Here is a 13,507-nt window from a genome sequence, read left to right on the forward strand (position 1 = left end):
ATCCAGTTCAAGCCAATCCCTAAAAACTTTCTGCCACACGTGACCAGGAATACAAATGAGTTCTACATCTTTTTCCCCATCAAGACACCTTTAGCAACTAACCATCTCCAATAAAAGCACAAGCTAATAGATCATCTTAAGCTAGTACGAAAAAACCACAAGTACCATCCAAAGTACAAAAGAAGAGTTTAAATAAGCTCTGTTGCTACAGACTTTCCCAATGTGGGAACTGTTCAGGCTGGGCTGTTCCCAGAAAGCTTAATTGGTACCTTCAATCCTAGCAAAGTTTTCTAGAAATGCATATACAGGTCTGTGATTAGAAACATCATTACTTAGCTCTGATAAACACCTTAAAAAGGTATCCCATGCACTTGACAAATATCAAGCAAATCTTACAAAAAGAGACTTCTGAAATATTACTGTAATTTTTCAGAGGTTTAAGGAAAGCTTGGGCAGACCAAAGAGAACAAGGCTTGTGTACCACGGCCTTAGAATCCATGAAACCTGCTGTAAGCACTCTATGCACAGTTTCTCTCTAGAGCCATTCATCTGTGTCTTCAACAGCCAACACAGCTGTCTCAAACACAAGGAAAAGGAACAGAAGATATAGATATATATAGAGATAAATGTTCATCCAACTTTAAAACATTGGAACACCAGCTTGAAGCATTTACATTTATCATAATCAGAAATAAGAGGAAGTGATGCCGAGAATCACACAGCCCAGCCAATCTAAAGATTCATGTGATGAAAATCCAAAGGCAACTTCAAAGCCATCTCATAAAATCCTGCGCAAAACTTCCAAGCAGCCAGATGTGAGCACTGCAGGAAGTGCCTTCACAGCATCTGGATCTTGCAAGTAACAGCCAAACGGAAGCAGAAACTCTTCCCCATGTAAAAACATCTAACATTTTTCTACTTACACAAATAGCTACACCAGAAAGATGTTTGTATATTTTCTGCCTCAAAACATGCTAAATAAGACTGTTATTATCACCAGTGCTATAAGGTGCCTTACCTATACGTATCTGGAACTAACGGCATCAGCCCTCCAGAAATTAATGCAGCTCTTCAGTTTATACCTACACTTCCGTATCACTGTAACAGGTCTCCATCTCCTTTCCCACATGGGCATAGCCTTCCTTAAAGAACAAGATTCATTCACCAGTGCCTTGCACATGACAGCTACAGAGTAGAATTAAAAAAATAAAAATCTGTTCTTTACAAATCCTGCATAGCTGCTTTTATTACTTATTTTGATGACAGACAGGGTTAATGAAGTTCTTGCAGAGAACTCTCCCTTTCCTGGGCTAAATGCCCAAATTCTTTCAGGATTCACAAGACTTGTCTATTTAAATTGGGTCCAATTTTTTTCCCACTGCAGAAAGGCCTGCACAGAATGTTCTGAAAAGAAACTAGGAATTAACCTTTCAAGAAAATCATAACTAAATGTGCAAGCTCTAAGAGACAAATCTCATTTTACACTACATTCTGTCCTCTACGTAACAATGTTCTATTATTCTAATAAGCTTCAATCTTGAAGCATAAACTCAGTAGTATCAGATTATTAAAACCCCTAAGCTTATTCATGCAAACAATCCCTTCGCTCCTGCCCACCCTGTATGTCTTCCCACCCTTCCAACTGCCAAGGCACCACATTAATCAATACTATGCTGTTAAAATAGAAATTCACCCATTTGAGGGAGTTAGAAAAGGAAATTTTACTTACCAAGACAACAGCCCCACATTTACACTTCCATCCCATCTGAAAAACAAATCTGCTATATACCACAAGGAACCTTTCAGGCATTCGCTGCTCTACAGCAACATACTGATGAGAGTGAGCAGTTTCTCAATGTACAGGGACAGGGAATGGCCATGGTGGAGAAGATTTGCCCTGTCCTGGTATTTTCTTTCCCTTAAAACTGAGGTTCATCTCACAGCTGTTTTGCAGACACTGAACAGTCCTTCAGATAATGAAAGAACTTGTGTCAGAGAGCATGAAACCAAAGAATTAACAGACGTTTGCAAAGGCCTCTCTGTTTTCAAAAGGCAGCATCTGTTCTATCTACCACCAGACACCTACCTACCAGTCACAGCCATGATGAGAAGTACTTAGGGTTAACTTGCTAATGCAATTAAAGGGGAAAAAAAAGCCAACAAAAAAGTCCAGCTGAGGCACAGAATGCAATTTAGCTTTCAGCAATCCATGAAGTAAAATGAAATCTTCCAACCATCTCAACCAGGTTTTTAGAGTAATTACATAGAACACAGCTGAAAAGTATCTACCATGGATCAGTTCATCAGCATTCAAAGACACCTGTTAACCACAAGATACATGCACAAACATAAAGGTTTGTTTCAGAAAAGGCAGACAAATATTTACAATATTTCAAAATAAGCCACAATATGGTTTAGTAATATTAATGCAAATTGTGCTGGCATCTTATTAGCACCTGGGAATAAACACTACTACTCATGAATGGAAATAATTTTTGGAGTCCAGTAAACTCCAGGCACAGCCATCCTCATTCAGTGAAGCAGCAAGGAACATGACAAAGTGCAAGAACAGGAAAACAAATATTAAGGAGCAGAGAAAAAGAAAAAAAAAAGAATCAAATTCACCCAATGTAAACCAAAACAGCTTAAGCAGCTAAAATAGAAATTAATACTGATGTAGTAATTTACTTGGAAACAACATGAATTTGCTGTATACTGTGTCCAGACTTGGCTGGAGTCAAAGATGGGAATGAAACATGCCTGCCCTGACTCCATCCTCTGTTTTGCTCTGATTCCTGGACAGTATCACTAAATAAATGTGGATCACCACAGTGATGTCAGCAGAATGCAGATATCTGGAAATCAAAAAGAGTGTGTGGGCAAGGTTTCCACTCAAAAAAAAAATCCAACAAAGCTGTTCCAGCAGCACACATTCCTGTGAGCAGAGAGAGTTCCCACACTACAACCACGAGATGTACAACAGCTTGTTTTAGAAGAGTGAATGTGTGGAAAAGGGGAATGTGTGGAACAAAGTAAGATCTTTAAATGGAGATATTGATTAATGAATTTGCAACATCTACCAGTTGGTTGACAGACATGAACTACTTCAGACTGATCCAATGACCCAGAAATGCAAACCCTCAGCATAGGTATGCAGAGGCAGGACCACACTATCCAGTTTTAGAGGTCAAACACAACCTTTAAAACATAAGAGGTACAAAGAGATTGCTGGTAGTGATCCCAGCTCCACTGCATAATGACTCACTCTCTGAAAAGTCTGCAGTCTAAACCAAGCCAGAGTAAAATGGCAGCTAGCCTATGGAAGATTGTAACTGCCATGCTGCAAAACATACAGCCACCAGGATTTCATGCTATGGTAAAAGCATGAAGGACAAACTGAACAACAGCACTGGAGTCCAAAGGGGAATTAATGCCATGTATCAGACACATAAATGAAAGCCCCTCTGGTTATTACAAGTCACTACTACTGCCTGATGACTAAGGCAATACATATATTTAAATACGATACTGTCTAACAAATTAAGAGACATACTCCAAAGGGAAACTATATTCCCCACACCACCTAGCTGCCTTTATTAAAGTCACTAGTGCCACCTATATCACCAAAGAAAGGAGCAAGCTGACACTCGGATGTTTCCCATTTCAGATGAACAATGGCAAAGATAACACGCAACTTCAGCAAAGACTGATAAGACTTGCAATGAATGATTCATTTCAACCTTCATTTCCTTTGGAACACCACATGCAAACGAGTTGTTTAAAAACACACACAACACTTATCTCCTGCCAACCCAGGCTTCACTTTCACTTCACCCCTTCTAGCTCATCAATTTCCCACACAGCACCTAGAAAAAGAGATTCTGCCAACTTCTGCCAGTCCCACAAACTCTGAAATACAGCTGACAAATGGCAGGATAATATTGATTTTAAAATGGAAACGTCATAGTGTGATGTGCTTACAAGACAACTAACTCCAAAAACCCCCTGGCTGAATCTCTGAAAACAATACACACTTCACTGAGGGCAATGCTCAACACTGTGCTGCACCATCTGCCCGTGAGCAAGAATCATGGTTTACCCCTGGGAAGAAAGAAAAATTCAACTAGGATATGGGCTCCTCTGGGGACTTGTTAGATCCTCAAAACTCATCACTGATGCTGAAACCCGTATTTGCAGAAGCTTCATCTTGAAAATTTACAACAGAAAAGTGTGAGACAAAAGCCAGTAGATTCAGTTTCCAGAGGTAACAAAAGGAAAAGACGTAAGCACTGGACTATTTGGCACCTCTGCCCAGATGCTTCATGAACCCACCTGCCATTTTCTCAACCGCACATGCCTCTCTCCCACCTTACAGCTCCAAACTTATTCTCAAGGGTATAATGCTATAGAAAGAGGGTATGCCCCTTTGCTACCCAAGGATCTGAATCATCAGGTCACACTGCTGTGGAAATGCAAGAAAAGGAGCAAGGGGAAAGGCAATTTCAAGAAGAAAAAGCCCAGTGCCAGAAGATGACTTTATTTTCTTTCCATAGGCCAGATGAAACCCCATATAGTCAGAGTGGATTTTCACTTTAGCGTGCACAACTACAATGAGAACATAAAACCAAGCCAGCCATTCCTCCCTACTAGAGAGCCAAGCCCTCCCCTAGAGAGCTGTCTGCTCACAGCACAGCGAAATGTTTGACTTAATCAGTTTCATCAGTAGACAATCAAAAATATTTAAACACTATTTGCAGTGATTTTGACTTAAGTAGCTGAAACTTGATGAACAGTCTTTTCTTCAGAGAGAACTGCTGCAAGTTTTCCCTCTCCCTGCATTAGTCATGAAGCACAAACGCTAAGTCATCACAGTCACTTTAAAGTACAAACCAGGGAGGCTAAACGAAATCCCAATAAATAAGTCACAGGCTAAGTTATTGCATACCTTAATATACAAAGAACTAAGAGCAAACACAGGTAAAGAACCATACCCAACGCTGTTTACCCTCGGATGGCAAAGCTCTTACAACTGACAATGTTACAAATTGAGTAACTGACCCGTGAGGAAGTAAGGAGCTCAAGAGAGTTAAAAATTACCCTATAAATACCATAAAGATTAACAGATTTGTAATACCCACCCAAGAAGCGCTTACTCTAAGTAGAATGATTATGAAAACACAGCAAGAGTATTTACTACATAGTACCGACTTCAGTATATACAGACTGCCACAAAACGCAGCACTGGTTCTTAGTATAGTGACAGCTGAAAGTCACTACTTAGGTTTCCCAACTGATTAAAAGGTAGAATGCAGACACACAGTTGTGACTTATTTGCTTCTCTGGAATATGTTCATATATTTTTAAAAACCTTTTCAAGGCTGTTTGGGCTTTTTTGTTGTTCCAGTTTAACGTTTTTAGACTTACATTTTGCACAGCTCTGACAGAAGAGCTAATGTAATACTGACAGCACAGAAGAATGAAAGTGGAACTTTCATGAATGAAAGAGATTTTTATGCCCATGTCAGTTGGCATCTATGCTACCCTGGGTCCCTACTCTTGGAGAAAAGGATGTTTAAAATATCCACTACTTTTCTCCCCATCTCCTCACTGTGACAACAGATGTATGTCCTGAGAACCATACTCCACCACAAACTTTAAGACAGATTTGACATTCAGAGTGTTCCTATGCAAGAAAAGGTCTCCCAACAAGGAGAAAGACCATTTCTTTTTAGGGTGGCAGAGACAAGTGTCCACAAGGTTATGAAAAGGACAGAGACTTAGACTGAAATTCCTGAAAGGAATCATACTGAATGTACTGTGAAGTTGCAATCCATTCCCTAGGTCAGCATTCCCCAATTACTGCATCATCTGCAGTGACTCTGACCTCCAACCCCACAGCTTAAAAATCATTACAGTACGGATAAAGTTACTCTAGAGTAGAAGACAACAGTCAGCTCTAAGAAAAGAGGAAAACTTGGAACACAACTACCCTGCACCACCTGAGCCAGGAGACAGCAACAGCCCAGGAAGCAAGCACCACTGAGCATGATTTCAGACAAAACAGTTTAGGCTATGCTACCTCCCAGCACCCTGGCTCTCAGAGGGAGCCATCCCAACTATCCATCGCCCATTTTTCCTGTCAGCATGGACTTAAAACTCTGTTTCAAGCAAGCCATGAGTTTTCAACAGGCTGGTGGGTGTTTCCTGCCTTGTAACAAGTGGGCTTCTCAAAGACTGAACGACAAAAGTAACTATAGAATGGTATCTGTCACTGAGCTCTGCGAAATGAAAGACTTGCAAATCCTCCTCAGGGTGTGGAGCAACACCTGCTCCGTCAGCAGGCTGGGCACGGGGTCACAGCCTTTATCAGTTCGTTTTTTGACCCCAGCGCACTAGGTGAGGCAACTGATTCAGTTGGATATGGCACGTGGAGAAGCAAGACGGTGAAAGCATCCCCCAAACGCAGAGCAGAACCAGTCAAGCGGAATCCCATCCAGTTCAAATGCCAAAGGATGTTTTGGGTCCAAAAGGTAGGATGCTGTGTTGAAACGAGACACTGGAGGCCTCTCCAGGAAGGTTCTTCAGCTGTCTCCCGGCAATGCTGAAACACATATCTGGGGATGCATCAGCCAGGCTGCTGACAGCCACTCACTTTGTAAATAGCTGTGGCAGCACGAGACATCAGCACCCCCTCCTCAAAGGGGAATCTCTGCCCTTTTCTCCAGCATTGCCACACTCAGATTTATTACCCTTGATTCTCCAGTCAGATTGGCTTATAAGAGGTTTAGCTCACTCAACCAGCACTGCCTGAAATGTGCCAAGGAGCACTCCCATGTGTTGTCCTGCCACTGGCAACACATGATCTGGGAGCCATCTCTTCCCCCTAATCAAGCTGACTTCCAAAAGGGGGTTCTGGAACAGCCTCAGCAGCACCTCCACACTCAGAACAGCAACACTTCCAACACAATCCACCCACTGAATTATACAAACAGCGTATTGCACATTATATTGAGATAAATCAGTCCAGAGGTGCAGCCATGTTTTAAAGATACGGTGAACTGAAATGTGCACAGACCACTGCACCTGCCAGCTGCAGCAGAGAAATCAGAATAGCTCCAGAATGAGAACTGTTTGAAATAAAACCAAACCCAGTCCAGACTTTACGATAAAGGAACAAACTAAAACTGCCTTCCTAAAAAGCAAATGCATTGATCTGTCAGGATGGTACCCAAAGTCCATCCAAAGGCTTGGCACCTTGATTCATCATCTGAAATGCATACAAAGGATGGAGTCCAGAACCAGAGACCTAAGTTACTCAGAGCAAATAAACACAAAAACTTTAAGATGTGTCCAGGGATTGTAATATATCTGTTAATAGTCCAGAGGGAAAGAAATAAAGAGAGAAAACAACCATGTGAGAAAAAGCTTCATGCCAGCAGCAGCAACTTTTTAATTTAAAAACAATCTTGTGATCAGACATGTCGTAACTATTTTAATAAGTTTTATAATTGCCACGGTGTGGTAGCTCAGAGAACAATAAAACAGCATATCCAATTTACAATCTACAGCAGAACTCAGATAGTTCTGTGCATTAACTCAATTCCTGCACTCTTTCAGCAGAAAACACTCAACTTTAACAAAAAACATTAGGCCTTTCACTCTTGCTCCTTCTCAGATTTCTTGTACTTTATTAAAAACAAGGATTTGCCACGAGCTTCCTCGACAGCTTCTAATCTACCTGATTTTTGTTGTATAAAACACTATTAGAACAACAGGACAAACAGCATCACTTTACCTTACTGAAACACAGCAGACTGTAAAGCAGTAGTTGATCAACTACCTGCAAGTCTTTTTTGTTTCCTTTCTGTGTTGTTTTGTTAGTTTGTTTGGTTTCCTAAATGTAATAAATAATGTATTCTGACTGCTAAACAAACATCTGTGAGGTTTCAAGAATGCTTTAGAGTATGAAATTCCTAGAGTCTCGCTCACTCACACCATTTGGTTTCAAACAGATAAGAGTCTGCTGTTGGTTCATGCAAACGTGTAACAGGAAACTCAAATTTGACTAAAAGGTTGTATTACATTACTACTGGTTTTATATGGAAACCTTTTTAGAAGAAGCTGAGAGGAAATTTTTTTCCCTCTCCCATCTGCGACAGACAGCTGTTCACTGCCTGGAATCTATGATAGCAGACACTTAAAGTAGCACCAAGCTGAAGTAAACACTTTAGAAATTAACTTAATTGTACTGACACTGTAAAATTATTTCCATTTATTGCATCATGCTGTGTGATAAGACCTATCATATGACTGAACACGCTGGAAGCTAAGCAGACTGTTTTTATGAAGAAAGTTTAATTATTTTTCTTCAGTAGCATTTTGGATGTCAAAAACATTCCAAGAGCCTTCTCACACATGTACAGGAATGGTGCTTACAGCAACTCCAGATGTTTAAGTGCTTAGCACAGGTTAGAACTTGATGTAATCTTGATCCAATCCAATATGCATATAAAAACCGAGCCAAGATAGAAAAAGACCTATCTACCCATAAAGAGATCTGACAGTTTTACAGACTTCTGCATTCAAGTCACTATTAAAAATAACTCCCTGTGGTTTTCAGCTTTTATACAGAATTTAGCTAACAAGCTCTAGAACTGCCCACTTCATCACATACTTACACAGAACCCTGGGTCTCCCTGGCTAACTAAAGACAGTAGCTTCCAACTTGACTTTAAAAATAAACACATCTCACCTCCACACACACACCCCCCCCAAAACCTGTAAGACATTTTTAAATCAGGATTTTGTAGTGCTTGATTTTTCTATGTAATTTAAGACACACTGAAGCACTTTCAAGCTGCTGGAGACTGAAAAAAAAAAAGAGAGATTCTGCTTGCTAATTTTCATGCTCATGGCTTTTTTTTTCCCCTTCAAAAAGAAAAAATACTGTCTGAGCCAACACTACCTCTTCATTTAAACACCTTCAATTTCCTCGATACTATTATTTAATCCAACTTCTGTGGGGCTTTTGCCTTCTACTTTTAGCAGCTTAGCTTTAAAGCAACTCACCAATATTCAGAATGCCAGTCAGGGCACAGGGGAAGAGAGGACACAAAGGAAGCCATCCTGTTTAGTAGCATCAAGATGTTTGAGGCTAGTTCAGCCACCCAGAGACAACACATAACACTGAGACATACTAAATCTTCTTGATGCTGCAATCCTCAGCTTTCAGATAAACAGCAGTTATCTTGTAGGACGCTCAGAGAAAAAGCATGAGGAATTTGCCAAGTATTTTCACATTCTTGTACTAAAAAGCTTTGCAAAAGGAAGAGTGCGGAGAATAAAATGCAGTGTTAACAGAAGTTAGGAACAGAAGAAATTACTTTCCAGGCCTTTAACAGAACAAGATGTTAATTCTGTCCATTGACAAACTTTAATTTTATACTGGAAAGGTCATTTTGTCCAGTCCACAGAGCGTGGCATGGATACACAAGCTTCATGCACCACCATGCCTGTCCTGTACCCAGCAGTAGAACAGGCCACCATTTTCTTGACCAAAGCCATTTTTTAGGGTCTCAAGCAATCAATGCTATCAAGGCAAGTATGAACTACATTTCAACTGCATGAACATTTAGCGTTTACTTTCTACACCACAACAATGTTCTTAACTCTGACATTTACAGTGGCTAGAGTGACAGGTATCACGTAATTCCCTTCAAACAGCTCAGTCAAGCACCTGAATAGGTGTATGCTGAGTTAGTCACCATCACTCTCATAAAACCTAAACTGGACTGGTTAAGTGAGTTTACAAGACAAATGCAGAAGCATGTGTCACAAGCAGAGGTCTGTTCATGATTTCCTTAATCGTAATTCCATGCTTAAACCACGTAGAGCATCATGGTCACTGTCTGCCTCAATGGGTATTGAATCACAGTAATACTGAGGAAGCTGCAATTAAAAACACATTCATTCAATGCTAGTAATGAGCCCAGCTTCTAAAATGAGGTCCCACCTATTTTTCCCATTTGCCAGAGTCCACCACGATCAACTTCTATAACAAGAGCACAAAGAAAAGCAAATTAGAATGACAAAAACTGAAACACAAGCGGGACTCTAGCTCCCCTCTAGTTGGGATACAATCCTTACAGGCTTGCATTTACAACAGAGCAGAAGTCAAGCCCCAGAGGTCACACTGATGCTCACTTCCATCACTTGTTTTTTGACACCTTCTAGTTACTTCCTCAGTTCCTCCAGCAACACATGGTCAGTTTCCTTGCTTTATATTCAGAATGAACACAGTTCATTTCTACCACCTGCCCCACTTGCTGGCAGTACAGACTAGAGGTGTGAACTAGAGCTGCCATGCTTGTTGTGTATACATTTTTCACAGCCTCAAGGTGAAGCATGTTTGGCACATAAACTATGAAAAGATGTTGAAGTATATCCACTAATTTAACTTCTACACATCTCTAAAACGCGTTCTGAATGTGTGCAGGATGTGGACTTGTTGGTAACTACCTCCATTGCAAAGCTAAGAAAGCAGAGGTATTTCTGGCTCCTATCCCCATACAAAAAAAGTTACACTTTACTGAGTAAACAATCATTAATAAATCATTCAGTGTGCAAAACAAACCCCAACTCTGTAAAGCCATTGGAAGAGACTTTCAGACCAGCAGGTAGGCTGTGTAAAGCAAAAAAGCATCCTGTACTGTACATCTCTGGACCTACCACTCTCCACTACAGTCTCAATTATTACAAGAAAAGAGAAAAGCCAGTGTAGGCTCAGAATTTCCAGTAGACCTGAAAAGTTGTGTGTCAGGTAGGATCACAGAAAGCAAGCAATATAAAAAAAATCGGTTCCTCAGTGGGGGCTTGGAGTCCAAGTTAATCACCTACACCTGCTTTTCTCCCAACAAAATAAACACTGAAGAAGTCGTAAGGTCCATTAAAGCTCATATTACAAGTCCATCCTCACTTGCAAACATGCATTTGCAAAGAAATAGGATTCTAGAGGAAGGAGTTTAAATGAAACAAGCATTTTATATGTCACAGGTGTTACAAAACTAAATGGTGGGCTCTACTCTGACAGTTTTTAGGGTGACAGCAGTCACTCACACTCCATCTACAAATCTCACTTCCCACAGATGTTCTTTTTCCATCGTTAAGTTCCTCCCAGCACCCATTTTTTAGGCCTCTAAGGCACAGAAGCAGCAATGCTCTTATCTAAAAGTTGTTCCTTTTTCTTTGCCAAACCCCCTTCCCCCCTCCCCCCCCCAAGTCATATTGCTTAAAAGAATATGACTGTAACAAAAAATGTCGACAGGGGAAAAACAGCAGTGGGAAGAGTTTGACTCAACGTCAAGAGATGTCTCAAAACGTAAAAACTGTAGAAATGCTGCAGACGTGGAACGGTTGCTTGCAATGATTCACAAAAATGAACTTTTAAAAGGACACACAGAAATGACAAGATGGTCATAACGTGTCAGGAACTTGCATCACTGGACTTGTAACCGCTATAATATTTCCTATCAAACTACTTGTACTGCAATAATGCCATCGGCAGTCACCATTGGCAGAGATACTCCGTGTGCGAGAACAGACAGACAAACAGATGGAGCTCAGAAACCCACCATTATTCTAAACAAGCATAAATCACACTTTGGAGAGAGTAGCATGTTGGGGGGGAAAATGGTATTTCATACTTAGCTTCCAACATGTGCTCTCCCCAGAAGCAATATGGCAATGCCTGGCGCCCTGGGTTTATCTCACAGTTTGAGATCACACGAAGGAGAGCACCCTGGAACAGGTACGCTGCTCTGGCAGGAGCGGAACCAGGAGCTGCAGGCTCGGGAGACCACAACAGAGAAGTGCTGGGGAAGGTCTCAGGCCAGAACCCGAGGTTCTATGCGGCAGCCCAGGCGCTCCCCGGGTCGCACAGACTCGAACGAACGAGGAGCACAGACTGGGCTCTGGGGCAGCTACTGGAGGGGCTCGTCCGGGGAGCGCTCGGCTGGGGCACGTGTGCTTGGCAGCACTGCTGCTGCCGGTGTAAAATAACCGAAAACCTTCCAGAAAAGCTCTGCAATGACGCCAAACCCTACGGCCATTCCTATCTTTGCAATCGTTCTAACTTTGCTCAAACCTTGATGTTGCCAGACACCACCTCCCCGAAGGGAGCCGAGGACGACCCGACAGCCCTCCCAATTTCGGTGCCATTCGCGTTCATTTCCCCGCTCCTGCCCGGGCACGTGTCGGCCCTGCGGCCGGCGGCGCGTTAACTCCGGTAAGACTGAAGGCCATAAGGCGCCGCGGGCCGGACCCCGCGCCGGGACAGCCGCCTGCTCGTTCGCCCGCCTGCTCGTTCGCCCGCCCGCCCCTTGGCGGCTCCGGCACTGCGGCCGCCTGCCTCGCGCGCTCGACCTGCGGCCCAGGCCGGCCGGGGCTGGCGGAAGACCGGCGGAGGCGCGACAGCACCGGCAGAGGGGCCCGCGGCGAGCACACCCCCAACACAGCAGAGCGCGGCGCGGCCCGTCCGCGGCCCTCGGCGGTCGCGGGGCCCTATCGTACTCACCTGCGGGCGGCGAGGCGGCGGAGAAACGCCCGTGCCCGTCCGAGAGAGAGAGAGCTCGAGGAGCGGGAGGGGACGGCTCAGGCGGCCGCGATCCCCTCAACCCCGCAGCAAGCGAGTGAGCGGCGACCGCGTCCCGCAGACAACTTCGTCGCGCGCGCCCGCCGCCCGCGCACGCGCTGCCCGCCGCCGCCGCCGACTCGGGAGCGCGCGCCCCGCCAGCTGCCACGCAGGCCGGCAGGGAGCGCGCGCGCGCGCGGCGGGCAGGCGGGAGGCGGCGCCGCCGTGCTCTGCCCACCTGCCGGCACCCACCGTGCCGCTCTACCTGCTGCGGGCTTGCGCCCGCTCCTCAGGGCTGCGTCCTGCGTTCCGCCGTGCGGTAGCGGCGGAGGCCGGTGGCCCCTGTGAAGGAAGAGTGTGAGACGCCGCCAGTAACGCGGCCTCTCCTTCCCGCGGAAAGCGACGGTCTTCCCCCGCTCCGGGTGTCGGAAGAAATCCCCGCGGCTCCCCCCTGCCCTGAAAGCCGACCCGGCGCCTGCTTGTGGGGTTTCCCGTTTTTAGCTGCAGACTCGCGGTCCCGGGATTAGCTCCTTCCGCCGGTGCAAGAGGCGGGCGGCAGCCCTGGCAGAAGCGCTGCAAAACGGCGGAGCTGCGTTTGCTTCGCTTGCACCGGTGCTTTTGCAGGAGGGTAGTTCGGGGGGCTCGGCTTTGCACTCCGGTAGATCCAGTGCATTTCATGGCCTGGCCACATGCCTAAAGCCAAGGACATGCGCACGTTTTAGTAATGGGTCTAAACGGGTCTAGGTCGGAGTGCGTTGAGCGTTTCAGACGGAGAATGCCGAATGCGCAAGTTGCTGCGGCGTCAGGTGAAGGCAAGTGTCGGCACCTGCAGTGTTGAAAATCAGCAGGACTTTCTGAAAGTGGACAAAATCCTGGAAG

At 44.2% G+C, this 13,507-nt stretch overlaps 1 protein-coding gene across 2 annotated transcripts in view; it reads right to left on the bottom strand.

The window, feature by feature from the left end:
- The window catches only part of NEK6 (NIMA related kinase 6), a 64,370-nt gene extending 51,163 nt beyond the window's left edge, over positions 1-13,207 (bottom strand). The window contains exon 1 of one of the 2 annotated variants that reach the window (XM_064171316.1): positions 12,894-13,207. The gene's annotated coding sequence lies outside the window, so the exon portion shown is untranslated. Of the gene's footprint in view, positions 1-12,571; positions 12,665-12,893 lie in introns of those variants that run through there. The other variant, XM_064171315.1, reaches the window with a different exon arrangement.
- Positions 13,208-13,507: the final 300 nt, after the last annotated feature.

The sequence above is a fragment of the Pogoniulus pusillus genome, chromosome 35 (genome assembly GCF_015220805.1).
Source record: "Pogoniulus pusillus isolate bPogPus1 chromosome 35, bPogPus1.pri, whole genome shotgun sequence".
NCBI lineage: Eukaryota > Metazoa > Chordata > Aves > Piciformes > Lybiidae > Pogoniulus > Pogoniulus pusillus.